Genomic DNA, 20,740 nt, shown 5'->3' on the forward strand with positions numbered 1-20,740 from the left:
GGTAAATGCAGGCTGCCCAGCCAGTCTGCTCGGTAAACAGCTCACGTGCGCCCCAGCTCTGGCACTGGCCCAGGTCAGGGCGAGGAAACTCACAGGCCCCAGTGGTGAGAAGCTCCCTTTCTTCTTCCTTTTCTTCCTTTTAAATCACTAACCCTCTGCCTTTGTCCTCCTCCCCCGCCCCCCGCGCCTCCCCCCCGCTTGCGGGAATGTTATGAATGGAATGTACGAATTCCAGCCTGTGCGAGCGCCCAGGAATGCGGTCACCGCGACCTCCCCATCCCCCACTGGGAGGGCGGGGCACAAGCCCAGGAATCTGGCTTGCCCGGGATCGTCCTTGCCGGGCCCAGCGACTGACACGGACCCTCAGAGCCAAAGGACCTGCTGTCTGCAACTGGGGAGTGAGACAGTGGGCCCCGGAGCAGAAGCAACAGAGGCCTGGGGCACACTCACCCCACCAGGACTCTGTGCAGGCACACTCACGCCTCAGCTCAGGGAATGTGTGCACAGGTGCTCACAGCAGAATGTGCTTGCCCCTGAGCACACGTGCACACATACAGAGCATACACACATACATGCCTGACAGGTACAGTACAGTGAGGGGTACGCTTGTGCTCAGAAACCTGCAATTGGGAGCATGCACGATTGTGTAAGTCTGCGGCTCACTCTTCACAGCCCAGTGTAGTAGGAGGTGTTAGGACATGCTTGTGCTTGCCCCCTGAACACATCCAAGTGGTGCAGGTAAAAAACACAGCAGGTGGTACACACACATCAAAGAGGCATGTCCATCTGTAACATGGTGTGCACACACAGCAGAGCCCGCACACACAGAGCCCCCCCAGACACACTTGGGGAATGACCTTTGGTGAACAGTCTCTGTCTCCTTTGGGGACAGGCAGAGGGCCCTGAGGTCCTGGCTGTGGCCCCAGAGTGGAGGAGAGAACTTGTTTTCTCTTTCTGGCTCCAAATCCCATTGACTTGGCCTACTTTGTTGGGCCTGAGGCCTCCTGAGAAGAGGAGCTCAAGGTGGGCATTGAGGGCGAGGGGCTGGTGCTCCTTGCTCAGGGGATTGCACTAACTCAGGCCTTGTGTGTGTGCCTTTGTGCTTATGTGAAGCCAGGACAGGAGGGCTTAAGGGGGAGAAGCTGTTGGCATGGACAACTGGATTGTCAGTAGGGGCCCCTAAGTCTGACCCTGCAGGGCCGGCCATTTCCACACCTGCCTCTTCCTTTCTTCCTTCCTTTCTTTTTTTCTTTCTTTCTTTCCTTTTTTCTTTCTCTCCCTTCCTTCCTTCCTTCCTTCCTTTCTTTCTTCTTTCTTTTTTAATTTCTTTTCAGCGTAACAGTATTCATTGTTTTTGCACCACATCCAGTGCTCCATGCAATCCGTGCCCTCTATAATACCCACCACCTGGGTTCCCCCAGCCTCCCACCCCCACCCTTACAAAACCCTCAGATTGTTTTTCAGAGTCCATAGTCTCTCATGGTTCACCTCCCCTTTCAATTTCCCTCAACTCCCTTCTCCTTCCCATCTCCCCTTGTCCTCCATGCTATTTGTTATGCTCCACAACTAAGTGAAACCATATGATAATTGACTGTCTCTGCTTGACTGATTTCACTCAGCATAATCTCTTCCAGTCCTGTCCATGTTGCTACAAAAGTTGGGTATTCATCCTTTCTGATGGAGGCATAATACTCCATAGTGTATATGGACCACATCTTCCTTATCCATTTGTTGGATGGTTCTTTTTCCACAGTTTGGCGACTGTGGCCATTGCTGCTATAAAAATTGGGGTACAGATGGCCCTTCTTTTCACTACATCTGTATCTTTGGGGTAAATACCTAGTAGTGCAATTGCAGTCCACCCCTGCTTCTTGCTGCCATGGGTGCCAATCACCCCCCGTGTCAGAGCCAGCTCCAGTACCTCAGCAGGCATGTACCCCCTGACATTGCGTTCCCCTACAGGATATGGGGTGAACAAGCTTCCTGGCCCCTGGGAATTAAGCATCCTGCCAGACATTTCATTCAGTCATTCATTCATTCATTTACCCACCATCCATCCATTCAGGAATTGTTTGCCCAGGAGCCTACGACATGTCAGTCACCATAGGGACAGCAGTCAATGAGGACAAACTAGTCCCTATGTCCAGTCCTTTGCAGATTTCCAGCTCACTAATACTCTTTGTTTGGCCCGGCTATGATTTTAAACCTTTTGAATTCCTATATAAATCCAGATCTCTGTCTCTTTTGGGGAAACGGGAATCTCTGAAGTTAGGCCTGCCAAGCTGCCTCTTTCCAGGACCTGGGTGAAGCAACCTGCCGTTGCTTCCACCTTCCGCCCACTGCAGCCTTCTGCTAGCCCGTGATTCATCTGGGGGTGCTGCCTGGCCAGCCCCAGCAGGTGTTAGTGCGGGGCCCACAGGCTGTTTGTGGCAGATGTTCAACCCAGGTAGGGACAGTCCAGTTAGGGCGACTGGAGGGACCTAATTAAGTCCCCTAATTAACTCTGGGCATGTGTTTTAAGTGTGAAGGAGGCAGGGTTATGCAAATGTTTGGAGAAAGGCCAATTGGAATCAAGAGTGCTAAAGCTGTGGTTCTTCATAAATGAACTTAGCTTGAAATATCTCAGATGCTGACCTCAAGTGAAGCCAAGGAATGAAGGTGCCCACTTCTATTCCTAATACATCCCCTGAAGAAGACATTTCAAGCTGCCTGAGAGTCGCCAATATTATGTTTCTGTGTGTGTGTGTGTGTGGGGGGGGGTGGTCCATTCCCAGAGAGCTCAAACAGGACAGGACCCTGAAGCCACTTCCATGTTTTAGGATACAGTCTTTGATGGCACATTCCAGCAGTACTGACTTGGATTTTCATGTCATCTTTTGCTTTCATATGTGGACAGGTAGCTGTAGGCCAAGCTTCCAGCCCAAGGGAGTGATTGCACACATTGTTCCCTCAGTCCTCAAACTACAAGAGGGCTAGGCTTTTCATCACCAGTATCCGCACTTCCGTCCCTCTGTGCCACTCTTTATTTCTTTAATAACAAGAACAAAGTACAATAGGAGCTTTGAATACTTCCACAGCCGTGGTGTCGACAGAGAGGGGATGTTGCTGGGTGGACTGGTAACTGGGTCACCACACACCCCATCCTGGGCTCCTGCTTTTTGGGGAGGGCCGACCTTTTCTTCAACACTCAGGGTCTGGATCCTCACATCCTGGGTTGAGAGGGCCCCCTTGGAAGGAGGACCCACTTGTGAAGTATGGCATGTCCTGAATCCCCAACTCTCTATGGGTTCCTTTTCTCCCCTTATCCTCCCACTACCCCATTCCTAAAGGTGCTGGGTAGATGGGATGAGCCCTAAGTTACCCCCATACACGTCTTGGGCTCCTGGTGTTCTGCACCCTAGAGCTGGGGTTCAGGATGAACAAGGGTGTGACTGGACTGCTAGCAATTCCTTCTAGATACACAGAGATGGACTCATACCCAGGAGGGGTTCCCTGAACCAGCTGAGATTTGGGTTATCTTAAAATGGGAAATGGGAGAGATTAATTGGTGCTATGAATTCCATGCAAAATGGCCTGTGCAACCTTACAGCTTGAAACTCATCCTGACTGCACGGAATTTAAGGGTTTACTTTTTAAAGGACATCGCTAACTGCATTAAAGGATCCTCTTTGGCTTATCTCATCTTGCTGATTTTGCTATTACACTTCACATTCAGGCCTGGGCAGACCTCAGTGCCTCCCCCGAGGAACCTGGGTGTGGCTCTGAGGCTGAAGCAGCAGGTCCTGGATTTGAGGGAGTTTAGCTTGGGGGCCACAGAGCCTGCTCTGCCCTGGAGGAACAAGGCAGGTGTTGGTCTCACAAGCTTTTTGTGAGACAGGGGGAGGGGGAGGGAGAGGACATGGCCAGACAGGATGGAGGAGGAAGAGGCAGCTACAGGACTGTTGGAGGCTCAGGCATCTTGGGGCCTTGCGCTTGGCGGGAGGGTCTCCACAGATCGGCCTCTGCCCTGACCCCCCCCCCCCACCCCTGGTCCCATCAAAAGCCAGTTTCTCAAGAGGCAGCAGAGAGCTCTGAATATGCTGAATTTTATGCTGGCCTGGCTCTGAGCTGATGTAACCCCTCTCTGTTGTGCAATGGGTTGAAAGGGCCATTGGAGAGGGAAAGGCACTCAGGGGCTTTACATCATGACATGTGGAACTGGGTCAAAATCAATTATACACCCTTGAAAGGAGATTCTGAGCTGGAGGGGGAAGGAGTCAGAAGGGCTGGTTTGCCGGGTAAGCAGGACACATCTGGCAAGCTAGGAGAGAACAGGAGGGAGGAGGCCAGGAGACACCTAAGTGCCGTGCTCTTCTCAGAGCCATGCGGCCAAACCAGCATAGAAACCTGGCCCCTCCTGCTCCCATAGTAGGTGTTGGGCCCTAGGGAGCTCTGTGTCCCTCCTGGAGGCTGACTCTAGTGTGTAAAAATAGGTATGGCTCATACAAGGTCCCTGGAATCCCAGGCTGAGCTAGATAAACAGCGATCTGATCTGGCAGCAGAGGGACACCCCCATGGTGTTGACTCGGTCAGGACAGTTGCTCTCAAGTAGGGTGACTTCTTAAGGTGTATTTCAAGGGATTTTAGACCAGTCTTGAGTTTGGCTCTGCTTGAGCTTAGAAGGGATCCTTGAGGGGCACCCACCACCGTCCCTCAGAGAGGTTTCCCGCAGAAGCAGGATTCTACATCCATCTGTGGCCCTCCGCTGCCCTCCTCTGGTCAGGCTGTGAGGCCATCCACAGGTCCTGAGCTTAGGTCTGTGGGCCAGGGCACTGGGGGAAGGAGGAGTCAAGTACCCCTGGCCCCAGAGTGCCCTGGGAAGGGGCCTTTGGTCTATCTTGGGAAAAACATCTTCACCCCTCAAGGTCCGATGCTGGAATATGCCGCTTATAGAACTGTCTGTTGTAGTTTCTTTCTTTCTTTTTTTTTAATTTTTATTTTTTAAAAGACTTTATTTATTCACTTGACAGAGAGAGAGACACCCCCAGCGAGAGAGAGGGAACACAAGCAGGGGGAGCGGGACAGGGAGAAGCAGGCTTGCCGCTGAGCGGGGAGCCCGATGCAGGGCCTCTATCCCAGGACTCTGGGATCTTGACCTGAGCAGGGGGAGACACTTAACCACTGAGCCACAGGCACTCCTGTCTGTTGTAATTTCTATGAGATTCTCTAGGGGCCTCAGGATCCTCCCCAACAGGAAGTCAGGAGAGGAAGCATACTTGCCTGGCCTTGAGTGAGGTGGGGAGGGACAGGCCAACCACCAACCAAGCCTTGCACACACTGGGCACCAGTGTGGCCCACTGCCCCTGCCTCCTTTCCTTGCTCTGGTTCTGTCCTTCACCTTCATGAAAATTGAAAGATCTGGGTACAGCTCCCTGCTTTGTCACATTGTGGGGCCTCAGCCAGGTGGTGTGTCCATCCCAGAGCCTCAGTTTTTCCATTCATGAAATAGAGCTCTTGGCCTGGGAGACGTTTATGCTCCTCCAAACCTACATTGTCTCTGATGCGGAGATTGAGGACAGACAAAAAGCCTTCCTGGCCCCAGAGAAAGGGTGCAGCAGTGGGGGCCTCTTCACCTGTGTGCAGGCGGGGCAGGATAACGGAGTGTCAGGGTGCTCTTGGCCTCTGTTTCTTTTTGATACCTTGAGATTTCAAAATATAGGTATTTTGTAGATTTTTCCTGTTCTGAAAGTGATGTGAACACATGAAACTATCCACAGTATCCCCCAGTGATCAGGGAAATAAATATATAAATTATCATGTCGTCACATTGGCAACAATGCAAATGTCTGTGCATGAGCACGGTAGCTGAGGACACATCAAAGATGTAGTCAGACACAGCAGGCCCTGGCCCTGAGCGGCAGTCCTTCTGCGAATCTGTCCTAGGATGGACTTGCACGTGGGCGGTTGGCAGATGATCCAAAGTGATCACCCAGGAGGGTTTGTAAGAGCAGACATGGAAGGTGAGCTGCTTCTGTGCAGAGAGGGGAGCTGGCTTGGTGGCAGGTGTACATGGATGGATTATGCCAGCTGTATCCATGGTGCCCTGTGATGTGGCCACTGCTCTGCAGCCTGTGGACTGGGAGTTTCTTGCATGGCGCACTGTTTATAGCCGAGTCCTCTGGGGATGGGGCAGTAGTGAAAGGAGACTGTCGGGGGTCACTCTGTGAACAGCATTGTTAGGATCTGGAAGACTGTGTGGGCCTGTATATGTTTTCATGATAAGGTTCCCGTTGGGAGAGGCCCTCTCAGTGTGGGGTACAAAGTGCAGGTTTGTAGTAGGCCTAGGTTCAAATCCTGTCTGCCACCAGCTGCCGTGGGACAAGGGGGGGTACAGCTCCAGTCCCTTCACCTGAAATGGAGCAAGTGATGCCATCCCTGTGCGGCTGCTGTAAAGCTCTGTCCGTGAAGGGCCGGGGTCATGCCAGCACCCAACAGGTACCCATATCACGATGTGGCATTCTTTCCCTGCCATGGATCTCGTCTGCCAACCTGAGCATCATGGGGTGACAGCCCTATGTAATGGGTCTATAGTTTGTGCCTTTGGGTCTAGCTTGACCACTGACCACATGGTAGCTCAGGCCAGCAATTCCCACCCTCTCCCACCTCATCCCCTTCCTGAATGTGTGGACAGGTGGTGAGGCAGAAGGAGGAAGCTGTGAAAGTGAGACTGGCCAGGGAAGGCGGCTCCATGGAGACCTACCAAAAACCTCATAAAACCTGTCCCTCCCATCAGCAAGTTTCCTACAAGGAGGAGACAGGACTTGAATTCATCAGCCTGGGCCTTGAAGACATCTGGAACCATCTGTGGTCCAGATCTATTCCCTTCTCCCTCTCCTCTGGTCCTGGCTTCCCCGTCCCTCTCTAATGCCCCCTTGGTCACTGCATATTCACTGCATACGGGCTGTTGCTGCCTTTAGTCACCACTGTGTCTGCTGCCTACTCAGTCTATTTCCTCAAAAGGTGCAAAGTCAAACTCTTACTGGGGCCAAGAAGGCCACATAAACAAGCAAAGCATAAACATTAATAAAAAATATCCATAACAGGGTGATGGAGGCACCTGGCCATGGTGTCAGGAACACGGGTGGGGAAGTGGTGAGCAGAGGACATGTGCGGGGGTAACAGGAGCAGCTATTGCCCAGCCTATGCCCAGTGTGGCTCCAGGACAATGGGGGCTCGATGGGCCCCTCTAAGCCACAGGTTTCCAGTTTGCCATCTCTCAACCGGATGAGGTCCATGAACGCAGGGGACCTTAGACCTTCTGGGCAGTGTGTTGCTGTTGTTGTTCTTTTATATGGTGTCATTCTGCTGAGGGCTGCTGAGGGCTGGAGCTAATCTCCCAGTCTGGCACTCCTGGCACACCACCAGGCTGCCTTCAGCTCTGTGGCAGACACAGCCACAGGGCTATCTCCAATTTGTTCACATCTTGGATTTTCTCTAGCACTGCTCAGCTCTTCCACTACTAGCTGCACCTGTGAGGCCACAGAGGCTGGGAAAATGCTTGTATGCTGGTGTTCCTTTTGGAAATCCAAGACACACCTGGCTGGCTTTTGGGAGGATGAGCGAGAAACCCTATTTTCCCAGCTGATGACTAACCAAAGTCCAGAAGCAGAGCGCCTACTGATCAATGGCTGAGGCCAGATGCACAAAGGAGCCCCAGGGAGGTGGGGAGAATGCCCCCTGTTGAGCCAGGTCAAATTGCCTGTGAGCAAAAGAAAACCACTAAGCTTGGGGCAGTTTGTTATATGGCAGTAGATAACTGATACAAACTCTTCCATGCAATCTATCTCTGTAAAGAAAAAGAGAGACTAGGCACAATATAAAAAGTAAACAATGCTGAAATGATAAAAGGAAAGTCCTCTCCTCAAGGTAATTTTATCAACAAAGATAATCGTCGTCAATGTTCACATAAGTCTTTAAATCCTCTTTGTGTGAAACATATTCTCATCCACTATATCACCTGTCTTCATCCATCACCATCATTGTCATCTCTCTATTTAAATAGAATGGATTCTATTATACACCCTGAGTGTCACCTGCTTCCTGACCTTGTTACTAACACAGAGACCCCTCCTCCCCTTCAGGAACAGTGACTCCCCGAGGGCCCTGTGGTAGCTTCAGCAAAGACAAGGCAATCTGGCTGGCAGATGAAAGCTGCTTCCTTGTATCTGAAGAGCTGCACAGCTGTGGTATCAGTCCAAGTCTGAGAAGGAGACAGATGGCATGCTTACAGAGTATAACTGAAGAGGGTTAAGTGGAGGGATGACTTGCTGAGTCAAGGGCAGAGTCAGGGGACCAGTCTGGGCTAGTGCGGCTGGGGCCTGTGAGTTCTTGTTCTGGGGGAGCAGGGCAGGCATGGGGTTCCTGGACCCACGACAGCTGGAGCCATGCGGGGTTTTCTCAGCAGGAACAGTGTCTAATGGAAGTGGCCACTGTCAGAATGACAGGAAAAGTGGGGTTCAGGGAGGGTCTAACCATCCTCTCCAGCCATCTGGCCCTTTCAGAAACCAAAGGCCTGAAACCTGTAGAACTCTTGTTAAATCATCTGGGACATGGGGCGCCTGGGTGGCTCAGTGGGTTAAGCCGCTGCCTTCGGCTCAGGTCATGATCTCGGGGTCCTGGGATTGAGTCCCGCATCGGGCTCTCTGCTCAGCAGGGAGCCTGCTTCCCTCTCTCTATCTACCTGTGATCTCTCTCTGTCGAATAAATAAATAAAATCTTTAAAAAAAAAATCATCTGGGACAAAAAACAGGACACAGAGGGATGGAGGTCACAGGGAGAGTAAAGTGAATAACCAGAACACAAACCTTTGAAATTTCTTTCCAAAGTGCTCATTTTTTCACTACAACTTAGGATAAGAACCCCTTCCCAGGGCATATCCTGTGACCCTCTACCCTGCCTCACAGGAGGGGCTTAGGGTTGGGGTGGGGCAGCATTTGTCCCCCATCTGCACTGCCCCATTGATGAGGGAACAGGAGGCTGGCTGAGGATGGAGCAGGGGCTGGCACCTTGCACCCCCTCTCCACCCACTCCCCTTGGTAATATGTGTGACATTCCACAGGCACCCCTGACTGCCCTAAAAGAAGAACAAATAGTTAACTTGCAGAGATCATAGTCCTGCAAGGCAGGAGTCTCTCTTGGTTTATAAATGTCCTTGAGATTTACAGCAAAGAAGTTACCTTATCAATAGCCCAATTTCCAAAGATACATAACTCAGTTCCTCAAGCCCTAACGTCACCCTCCCCTCCATAAAAAAACCGAAGGAGATGGAGGTAGAAGGAAAAGTAAATAAAGTTAAATTTCTTTTAAGACCTAAATCTCACTAACAAGGACATTTGATAGCAGGAATGTAACATTCCACCAGGAGACTCCCAATTGTCTTTATGTTAGTGCCTCATTAGAGGGAAAGTGGCCTTGGCTTGATAGTAACCAGGCCTTCCATATCCTGACAGTCTTCTTTATCCCAATAGCCCTTCTGAACAACCCTTTTGTCCTCACCTACCCAACTCCTGTGTATATAACCAGCCACTCCTCACAACCCGGGGCAGCAGCTCTTCCTGCCCACGGGTCCTGTCCCCGTGCTTTAATAAACCACCATTTTGCACCAAAGATGTCTTAAGAATTCTTTCTTTAGTCGTCAGCTCCGAACCTCACCCCACCGAACCTGACTTAGGTTCTGGAACTTCATCACCATGAGCTCCTTCCCTCTTCTGTGAGCTAAAAGCCCCAAAGGGACATCTACAAACTTGGTTTGGCCTTAGCCACTTTGGCTTTTATCTCTTGGATGCCTTCAGCAGCAAGTGAGGGTATAGTCTACAAATTTGTGAACAGAAACGATGTTTACGATCTTCCTTGATAAGAAGCTGAGAGTGAGGTCTTCAGGGCTGGCTCAACAGCTCAACCTGTCCACATGGGGTCATTTCTTTCCATTTCCCCTCCACCGCCCCTGGCAGCTATCATCTGTGCTCTGTCTCTAGGGGTTTTGTCTCATATGGGTATTTCACAGAAAGGGATCATAGATATGTGACCTTTGTGTCTGGCTTCCTTCACTTAGCATAATGCATTTGAGGTTCATTCATGTTCCAGCATGTATCAGTTATGGCTTGGCTGTGGGATAATAAACAATTTGTCTGGCCTTCGGGCCAGTTCCAGGGGCTGAACTTCTAGAACTTCTAGAACAATTTGGGATAGGAGTGTCTTTGTTATTCTAACGAGGTGAGCCATGCTCCTACCTAATTTGGCACAGGTGCTGGTCATCAGAAAGACCACCGGAGTGATTAGAGGGTTAGGGCTTTCAACCCTGAGACAGAGAGGGGTTGGAATTGAGTTAGGATTTACTTAACCACACCTGTGTGTTGAAACTCTGGTAAAACCCAGTGCAGCTTCTGGTCAGTGAGCACAGGAATGTGCCAGGAGCATGACACACCCTTATTCTATAAGAAGAGTATGAGAAGAGGGCCCAGGAGTTCTGTGCAATCTCTTAGACTTGCCTACCTCTTCATTGGGTTGGTGCTCCTATCTGTATCCTTTATAATAAATCATATTAAATAATCATAAATACAGATAAAAATAACCATAGGAATTTCCTGAATGAGTCATTCTAGTGAATTGTGGAAACTGAAGAGGTCAGAGGGAACCCCTGAAGCCATAGCCAGTCAATATGAAGTGTGGGTGGCCTGGGGACTTGCAGCTGGTATCTGAAGTAGGGGCCGTCTGTGGACAGTGTCCTTAACCTGCAGAGTCTTCAGTGCTTACCTCCCCGTGCTTAGTGGTAGAATTTAAAGTTGAGTCTTTACCAGATTAATAGTCCATTGTATGTGTACCACAATTGGTCTAGCTACCCATCCATGGATGGACTTTTGTGCTGTTTGCATGTTTTGGCTATTGTAAAGAGTGCTGCTATTAACAAGTCATTATTTGAATGGAAGATTCTTTTTTTTTTTTTTTTAAAGATTTATTTATTTATTTATTTGACAGACAGAGATCACAAGTAGGCAGAGAGGGAGGCAGAGAGAGAGAGAGAGAGAGGAGGAAGCAGGCTCTCCGCTGAGCAGAAAGCCTGATGCAGGGCTTGATCCTAGGACCCTGGGATCATGACCTGAGCTGAAAGCAGAGGCTTTAACCCACTGAGCCACCTAGGTGCCCCTGAAAGGAGGATTCTTTTGGGTGTATAACCAGAAGTGGAATTGCTGGGTTCTGTGGTTATTCTACGTTTAACTTTTTGGGGAGCCATTAAACATATTTATGCACAGAGACTGATTATTTTACATTCCCACTAACAATGTATAAGGGTTCTGATTTCTCCACATCCTTACCTTAGTCTTTTGGGGCTGTTACAACAAAATACCGGCTTATTAACAACAGAGTGGGCGGCTTATTAACAACAAATATTTAATCCTCACTGTTCTCAAGGGTGGAAGCCCAAGTTCAGGTTGCCAGCATGATTGGATGAGGGTCCTCTTCCTGGTCCACAGATGCTTTCTGTGTCGTAGGGATCTCTCTGGGGTCTCTTCCATAAGAACACTAATCCCATTCATGAAGTCCCCACCCTCCTGGTCTAAGAACCTCTTAAAGGTCACACCTCCTAACACTATTACTTAGGCAGTTAGGATTTCAACATATGAATTTTGGGGGGATATAAACATTTAGAACATAGCACTCAGTAATACTTGCCATTTTCTTTTTGTTTTGTTTTCTTTTGTCCTGTTCTTAAATTAAGCCATCCTATTGGTTGTGAAGTAGTGTCTCATTGTTGTTTTATTTATATTTCTCTAATGACAAATGATATTGACCATCTTGTCATGTGCTTATTGGCTATTTGGCTAGTTGTACATCTTCCTTGGAAAAATGTCTATTCAAGCTCTTTGCCCATTTTTAATTAGTTTGGGCTTTTATTGTTGAATTACAAATTTCCTCATATATTCTGGGTAGTAGGCTTTTAACAGACATGTGATTTGCAAATGATGCTTCAAAGTTTCTGATTTTGATGAAGTTTAATTTATTTATTTTTTTCTTTTGTTGCTTGCATTTCTGGTGTCATATCTAAGAATCCATTGCCCTTTTGTTTTCCTCTAACAGTTTTGTGGTTTTAGCTCCTTTATTTAGGTTGTTGACAAAATTGTTTTTTGATTATTCAGGGCCCCTTGCACTTGCATATGAATCTGAGAGTTGGATTTTACATTTTTGCAAAAAGGCTGTAGGGATTTTGAAAGGAATTGCACTGAATCTGTAGATGACTTTGGGTAGTATTGACATAAGAATGTTTGGTCTTCTGATCCATGAAGATAGGATGTCATCTCATTTATTTAGGTCTGTTTAATTTCTTTCAGCAATGTTTTGTCATATTCAGTATACAAGTATTTCATGTTCTTGGCTAAATTGATTCCCAGGTATTTTATTCTTATATGTGCTATTTTAAATAAATTTATTTTCCTAATTTCTTTTTCAGGTTTTTCATTGTTTATGTACAGAAACACAGCTAAATTTTATATGTTGGTCTTATATGTCTTCCAACTTTGCTAAACTTGCTTATTAGCTCTGCTTACTAGCTTAAAAGATCTATTCTTTGTGAATTCTTTGGGATTGTTCATATGTAGGATCGTGTCATCAGTGAGTAGAGAAATGGAGATAGTTTTACTTCTTCCTTTCCAATCTCGATGCCTCGTTCTTCCTTTCTTCTCTCTACCACCCCTTTCCTACTTCCCTTTCTACCTTTTCTCCTCCCTCCCTTCCATCTTTCCTGTTAGGGTCCTTGATCAAAGGAATGAGGCTAATGCAAAGCGAAAGTCAAACAAAGCTTTATTTAACGCCAAGCATCAAAAATCAAACCGACTGGTAGGGGCCGCCTCTTACAAAAAGACTAAGACAATGACTAACCCCGACAAGGCCACTCCCTGAACGAATAAATATATGCATGCCCCACTGATTGGATGTCTCCATCTGGCCAGGGACGCCCCTATATCCAGGGTTTGCAAGTAAGTTCCTCTGGCTAACCAGGCCCTCATACAGGCCCTCACATTCCCCCCTTTTCCTTGGAAATTAGTCAAATCCTTGACTTTTTAGCCAGTTCTATGTTCTCCTGTTGTAAGGGGTTATAATGAGGATGTAAGACTAACATTTTTATTGCTCTAATTTTCTTTGGTACAAAGGGCGTTTATAATGCAGGGGCCAAAAAGTAACAATAGTGCACAGTCGGCTGATGAGTTAGCCATTCACCACTTTGTATAACCTTTTCCATTTCTTCTAATTCCATTAATCTAATTTCCCACCTATACTTTACATAAACAGGTAAAAGTAGGAGCAACAATAAACTCACAGTTTTTTTAGTCTTAGCTTTAGTCCACAGTCAGCGGGGTCTGGGGGGGGGGGGTTCTCCCAAACATTATTTCAAAAGCGGTTACCTTGTTTAAATAGGGTGTCCTTAATGCCCTGAGGAGAGCGAAAGGAAGGAGATCCACCCATCCAATGCCAGTCTCCAGAATTAGTTTTGTCAAGGTCTTTTTAAGAGTCTGGTTTATTCTCTCTACTTGCCCAGAACTCTGGGGCCAATAGGCACAATGTAGTTTCTAGTTAGTGCCCATGGCCTTGGCCAATGCCTGTGAGACTGAACTCACAAATGCAGGGCCATTGTCTGACCCAATCGTGAGAGGCAGCCCAAACCTAGGAATTATTTCTTCTAGTAGCTTTTTGGCCACCACTCTGCTGTCTCATGTTTGGCGGAAAAAGCCTCCACCCAGCCTGAAATGGTATCCACAAAAACTAACATATACTTGTGCCCATATTTTCCAGGTTTCATTTCTGTAAAATCTATTTCCCAATAAATTCCTGGTTCCTTACCTCTTTCTCTTTTCCCTCTTCCCATTTTAGTTCTTCCCACATTAACTGCCTGGCATTGAGCACATCTATCAACTACATCCTGAACTATATGCCCTAATTTAGAAACCTGGAACTGCTTGCCTATAAGCTCCTTGAGTTTGCGTATCCCCAAATGAGTACCCTGATGTATCTGGTCTACTAACTTCTTACCTAGTCTTTGAGGGAGAACTATTTTTCCTGCTTTAGTCTTAGCCAGGTCCCGTTTATAGTCCAATTTAACCCATTTCTGTAAATACTTTAAATCTTCTTCTGAATAGTTCAGTTTTTCTGGTAGGGCTGGATCCGGGAGTGTAACCAGTTCTTGCACTGTTTATTGGGCTGCTTGCTTTGAGGCTTGATCTGCTAAGTGGTTTCCCTTTCAAATCATATCAGTCCCTTTTGGTGTCCCGGGCAATGCATAACAGCCACCTCTTTTGGGTCCCAAACGGCCTGGAGGAGAGCCAATATTTCTCCTCTGTTTTTAATTCCTTTTCCTTCTGCTGTTAATAGGCCCCTTTCTTTATAAATATCCCCATGTATATGGATAGTAGCAAAGGCATACCTGCTGTCCATATAGATGTTGGCGGTTTTACCTTTGGCCATCTGCAGTACCTTAGTGAGTGCAATCAGTTCTGCTTTTTGTGCCAAAGCTCCATGTGGCAGGGCTGCTGTCCAGAGTTTCTGCTCAGGAGAAACCACCGCAGCCCCCGCATACCTCTTTCCATTGACCATGTAGCTACTCCCATCTGTGAACAGAGTCATCTCAGCATCTGGGAGGGGAATGTCTCTGAGATCCAGCCTTATTCCTGTGACTTGGGTTAGGACCTCCCCACAGTCGTGTGGATGGTCAGCTAGCTCCTCTGGCAGCAGTGTGGCTGGATTTAGCACTGCCAGGGCCGGAAGGTCACTCTTGGTTCATTGAGGAGGTGGGCCTGATACCCCGTCACTGGGCATTCATCATCCATCAGTCTGGTGGAGTCTGGAGAAGGCCCTCGACAGTGTGTGTGGTGGTTATGATGAGATTTTGACCCGAAGTCAATTTACTTGCATCCTTGACCAGGAGGGCCATTGTAGCAATTATGCAGAGGCAAGGGGGTAACCCAGCTGCTACTGGATCTAGTTTCTTGCTAAGATAGGCTACTGGCCTTTGCTAAGGCCCCAGGGTTTGATTTAAAACTCCTTTGGCCACCCCTGCTTTTTCATCCACTTATAATTGGAAGGGCTTGGTAACATCTGGGATGGCCAATGCTGGGGCACACAGTAAGGCTGTTTGTAATTCCCGAAATGCTCCTTCGGCCTCAGCTGTCCACTCTATCATAGTGAGCTCTCCTTTTGCCAGTTCGTAGAGAGGTCTGGCAATCTCCACAAACCGCGGTATCCACAGCCTACAGTAGCCCACCGTCCCAAGAAACTCCCTCACTTGTTGGGATAGGGTGGGGTGGAGGTATCATGTGATCACCTGTTTCCTGGACTCAGACAGTGAAAGCACTCCCTCGTGGAGATCAAAGCCTACATAAGTGGCATGGCTCTGACAGAGCTGTGCTTTCTTCGCTGACACCTGATACCCTTTTTCCTGCAGAGTCTGTAAAAGAGCTCTCGTCCCCTGTAAACATGACTCATAGTCTTCAGCGGCTACTAACAAGTCATCAACATACTGCAACAGAGTGATCCTGGGTTGGAGGTTCTGTACTCACGCAAATCCTCATGTAGGGCCTCGTCAAAAATGGTGGGTAAATTCTTGAATCCTTGGGGAAGTCTTGTCCAGGTGAGCTGGCCTTGGAACCCTTCCTGTGGGTCAGACCACTCAAAAGCAACAAGGGGCTGAGATTCCCTTGCTAAAGATATGCAGAAAAATGCATCCTTGAGCTCTAAGACGGTATACACAGTTCTTTTGGGGCCCAGGAGGAAGAGTAGGGTATAGGGGTTAGGCACCATCTGGTGGGTATCTTCAACCCGTTTATTAACTTCCCACAAGTCCTGGACGGGTCAGTAGTCCCCAGTCTAGGCCTTTTTGACAGGCAGCAAAGGTGTGTTCCATGGAGATTTGCAAGGAACTAGGATCCCGTCTCCTCGGAGGCAGTTAATGAGTTTTCTGATCCCTTGTTTGCTTCCCGGGGTAGGGGGTACTGCTGAACGTGAATAGCCATAGCTGTCGCCTTTAATTTTGCCATCACTGGAGGTTGTTCTTTGGCCAAGCCAGGGGCTTCCCTTCTGCCCAGACCTTGGGAAACTCATCCTGTAGGATTTGGAGAAGGCTCCCCCTCCCCCTTTGTCTCCTCTGGTTTTGAGACTGGCTCATAAAGGAGGTATTCATCTACTGCTGCCATAAGCACTTGTACAGTGGGTTGTCTCAAGGTTACAGTCATGCCTCCTTCTGAGAACTGAATGCCAGCTCTTAACTTGTGGAGGAGATCTCTTCTCATCAAGTTATATGGGGCATTAGGGAGGACCAAAAATCGATGTTTAACTACTCCCGAGGCCAAATTTAAAGTCCTTTCTGTTGTCCATTTATGTCTCTCTGTGCCATTTGCTCCTTGTACCCAGACTTCCTCTCCAAGTAGTTTTCCCATAGATTTAAGCAATGATGGAAATTGGGCTCCTGTGTCCACCAAAAAATCAATTGATTTCCACTTGACTTTAATTTTTACTCTGGTGGCCAATATTGCCATCTCCCTTTTGGGGCACTCCCTGGCCCAGTGTCCTTTTTCCTTACAGTAAGTGCACTGATCTGAATCTAGGTCTTTTCTGTGCTTAGGCTTTTCCTTTCATTTACTATCCCCTACCCATCTCATGTAATGCCAAAACCTTAACCAGGTTTTTGTCTGTTTTTCATCCTTCTGTGCATCCCTGTTGTTAAACACCTTTTCTGCTATTCCCACTAACTCAGATGCTTCCCTTCAAATTCTTCAATTTTCTGGTTTCCTCCTTATATCTGGGGCTGACTGACTGGCAAAAGCAAGATTCACTGCCCCCTGATTTTCAGTTGCCTCAGGGTCGATCAGGCTATACATTTTATAGGCTTCAATAAGCCTTTCTAGGAAAGTTCCTGGAGACTCATTCTTACCTTGAGCCACCGTACTCATTCTGGTTTAGTCCGAGTGCAGCTTTTACTTCTGGAAATTCTTACCTATTTCAGTTCCAGGATTTCAACATATCAAAGACCTGTATTTGTTCTGAAAGTCTCCCATATTAATTTCCTTTAAGGCAGAATTCATCTTACAAGAGAATTAAAGCAATTACAAATGACAAAAACTCAGAATAGATATGGTTAAATATCAAATGATGACCCTTATCAAAACACTAAAACTTTAGGAAATGTATAGAACCTCTTGAGTAGTTACAGCATTTACCCAAATGTAACCTGAGGTTTACCATTGATTTAGCAGTACTTTCTGAGTAACTTAGCATATCAGGGAAAAGGCTTATGAGTCAAAGAGATCTCATTTACAATTCTGGGTAGGCAAAGAGAAAACCATTTACATTTTCTTAGAAACATATCAATCTTTAGTGAAGACTAAATATTAACCAATTGTGAACTGTTGCAACAGCAGTTAAGCACAAAACATGTTTACCAACAGATTTCAAAAGCACAAATGCAGTTCCAGCAACCCAGCATCCTAGCACTTCATCCCATTTGTCATGCAAGCAAAACTTCAAAGCTTCAGGTTACCAAAGACTCAGAAAGCTACTTCAACAATTACTCATTAAAACCCTGAGACAGACAACTAACCATCAGCTCAGCCATCCCTCTGTCAACAGACCTCATGTTCCACCTGGGCCCATTCCACTTCAGATGCCATGCTTTCCCCGCTAGCAAGGGGGAGGGGCTAGGCAGTCCACATCAAGTCAGCGAAGGCAAGGAATTCCTTGGGAGTTTCAGCAGCTGCTTGGGAATATTCCTTAAAGTCTCTGTCTCAAGTTCAGTTCATCTTGCAGCGCCAGTTCTGCTTACCAAAAGTGGCCCACTAGGCACTCATATTCTACACCTGGCTCCAATGAGCATCAGCATTGGGCACCTTAACCCAGCATTAGACTAACCCCAGTTGGCTCCAGTTATAGCCCTTAACACACGAAATGAGTGAGGGAGAATCCCCACATCTATTATGAGGATTGGAAAGACGAAAGTCAAAGTCCTCTTACTCTCTGCTTGTCCCATTCCTTCAAGCACAACAAACAACACAACAGACAAGAAAAAGACAACACAAAGACAACTGCAGACCCAGCTTTCCTGCTGCCAGTGGGAATTTTCTCGGTCTCCGGTGACCGCCTAGGGAGACTCGAATCCCCTGGCCACCGCCCAGGGGGACTCGAACCCACCGGCAGACCCCTGACTGCCCAGGGGGACTTGAACCCCCTGGCAATCCCCTGACCGCCCAGGGGGACTCAAACTCCCCAGCGATCCCCTGACTACCCAGGGGAACTCGAACCCCCTGGTGACTGCCTAGGGGGACTTGAACCCCCTGACCACCTAGGGGGACTTGAACCCCCTGACTGCCCAGGGGGACTTGAACCCTCTGTCGATCTACCAGCAGAGGGATGTGGAGCCAGGTGTAGAATATGAGTGCCTAGTGGGCCACTTTTGGTAAGCAGAACTGGCGCTGCGAGATGAACTGAACTTGAGACAGAGACTTTAAGGAATACAGGCCCTCACATTTCCTTCCTTCCTTCCATCCTACCTCTCTTCCCCCTTCCCTTCCTTTTCCTTTCCTTTTCTTTTCTCTTAATTACTCTGGCTGGAAATTCCAGTACAATGTTGAATAGCAGTGGTGAAATCAGGCATCTTTGTGCTGTCAAAGGGAAAGTTCTAGCCTTTCACCACTGAGTGTGATGTTGGCTGTGGGTTTTTTTTTTTTTTTTTTAATAACTGCCCTTTATTGTGTCGAGGAAGCACCCTTATAGTTCTAGTTTTCTGAGTGGGTTTTATCATTAAAGTGTTGGATTTTGTTAGATGTTTTTCCTTGCTTCTATTGAGATTGTCATGTAGTTATTTTCCTCCATTGTATTAGCATGGTGTACTATATTGATTGATTTTTAAGTTCTGGTTCATCTTTGCATTCCAGGGATAATTTAACTCTTAAATATAGTGAAATATGTCAATCTTTTAATTTTTGAATTCTAAGTTTGACATCACACTTAGAAAAATCTTCCCCTATCCTATGGAGCTCAGAATATGCCTTGGCCTTACTGATATCTTCTTCTTCTTTTTTTTTAAATTTATTTTTTATTTTCAGCATAACAGTATTCATTATTTTTGCACCACACCCAGTGTTCCATGCAATCTGTGCCCTCTTTAATATCCTTACTGACATCTTCTTAATAGCTGCAGAGTATATCATTTCATGGGTGGCCTGCCCTTTTATGACCTAATATCCATTTGTTGGGTGTTGGTAGTGGGCAATGTTGGTGCCCTGCCAAGATGTCCTTTACCAAGATATACAAAGAGAACATTGTGCTTTCTAGTGGAGAGCTCTGCCAATGATCCTCTTAACTGAGTCACTACAGAGCATCATTCATAGTGCAGCAACTTTATACTGGAGGCTTCCATTAGGATGCAATATGAAGAACGTATAACTATGAAGTGTTTTTGCCCCAAAGCCTTTACCCTGAACTTGATAAACTCTGAGACTTAATTTCCAGTTTATAAGAGATTCAAGAGGGTAAATCAAATGATCTTATTAAAGAAAGATCAGGCAAATAAAAATGTGAGACATTTTACAAGAAATTGACCTGGGCTTTTCAAAAAGTGCCATTAGGAAAAAAAAAAAAAAGAAAAACAAAAAGAAGGGCAGGAGTGCTGTTCTAGACTAACAGATACTGAAAAGTCATAGCAACCAAATACAATATATTAATATAGATTGTATTCTCCTTTCAGAAAAAGGTATAAAATATATTCCTAGGATAGTAAGAGAAATTTGAATAAAGATGAGATATTGATCCTGGATATCAACCTTTTGTCTTTACTGTCATTTGCAAATATCTTCTCCCATTCTGTGGGTTGCCTCTTTGTTTTGTTGACTGTTTCCTTTGCTGTGCAGAAGCTTTTGATCTTGATAAAGTCCCAAATGTAAGGGCCTGGTTGGCCAGAGGGAGCCATTTTGTTGCAGTGAACTTAGATTGATCCTATGCAGTGAACTTAGATTGACCCTGCCCCTCCCAGAGGAACTTACTTGCAAAGCCTAGATACAAAGGCGGGTCAGGCCAGGTGAAGACATCCAATCAGTGGGGTGTGCATATATCTGCTGAGGTGAGTTTAAATCCCATTGGCCACCTGTGTGTGGGCACGGCTCAACCACCACTATAAAGGTTAGTTTGCAAGGCAGTAAGAGTGGGAGGAGTAGGAGAGTCGTCGGAGGAGTAGAAGAGCCGTTGGAGGAGTAGGAGAGCCGTCAGAGCCAGGAGAGCCATCAGAGCTCTTTTAAGAGCTGTCAGAGGCCCTGCTGCCCTGAGCCACCGCCTCGCCGAGCGGCCTTGCAGGAGCAGTGTCATTCTGGGGAGCAGCTTCATTCTGGGAGCGGCTTCCTCCATGTGAGGCCTCCTCGGTGAGCGGCCTAGTCAGCAGCAGCATCATCTGGGGAAAGGCCTCGCCAGAGCAGCCCCTGTCCGGGGAGCGGCCCTGTCTGGGGAGTAGCCTCGTCTAGAGCAGCCATGTTGGGAACAGCCTTGCCGGGGTCGTCATTGTCACCTTTTCGTAAGAGACAGCCCTAACCGGTCAGTTTGATTCTTGATGCTTGGCGTGAAATAAAGCTTTGCTTGACCTTTGCTTTGTATCAGTCTCATTCCTTTGATCATGGACCCCCAACACTGGGAGCTTGTCTGGGATCAAACAATGAGACCCGAGCTAGTATCAGAA

This window comes from Mustela lutreola, chromosome 2, assembly GCF_030435805.1.
Source record: "Mustela lutreola isolate mMusLut2 chromosome 2, mMusLut2.pri, whole genome shotgun sequence".
In the NCBI taxonomy this organism is placed as follows: domain Eukaryota; kingdom Metazoa; phylum Chordata; class Mammalia; order Carnivora; family Mustelidae; genus Mustela; species Mustela lutreola.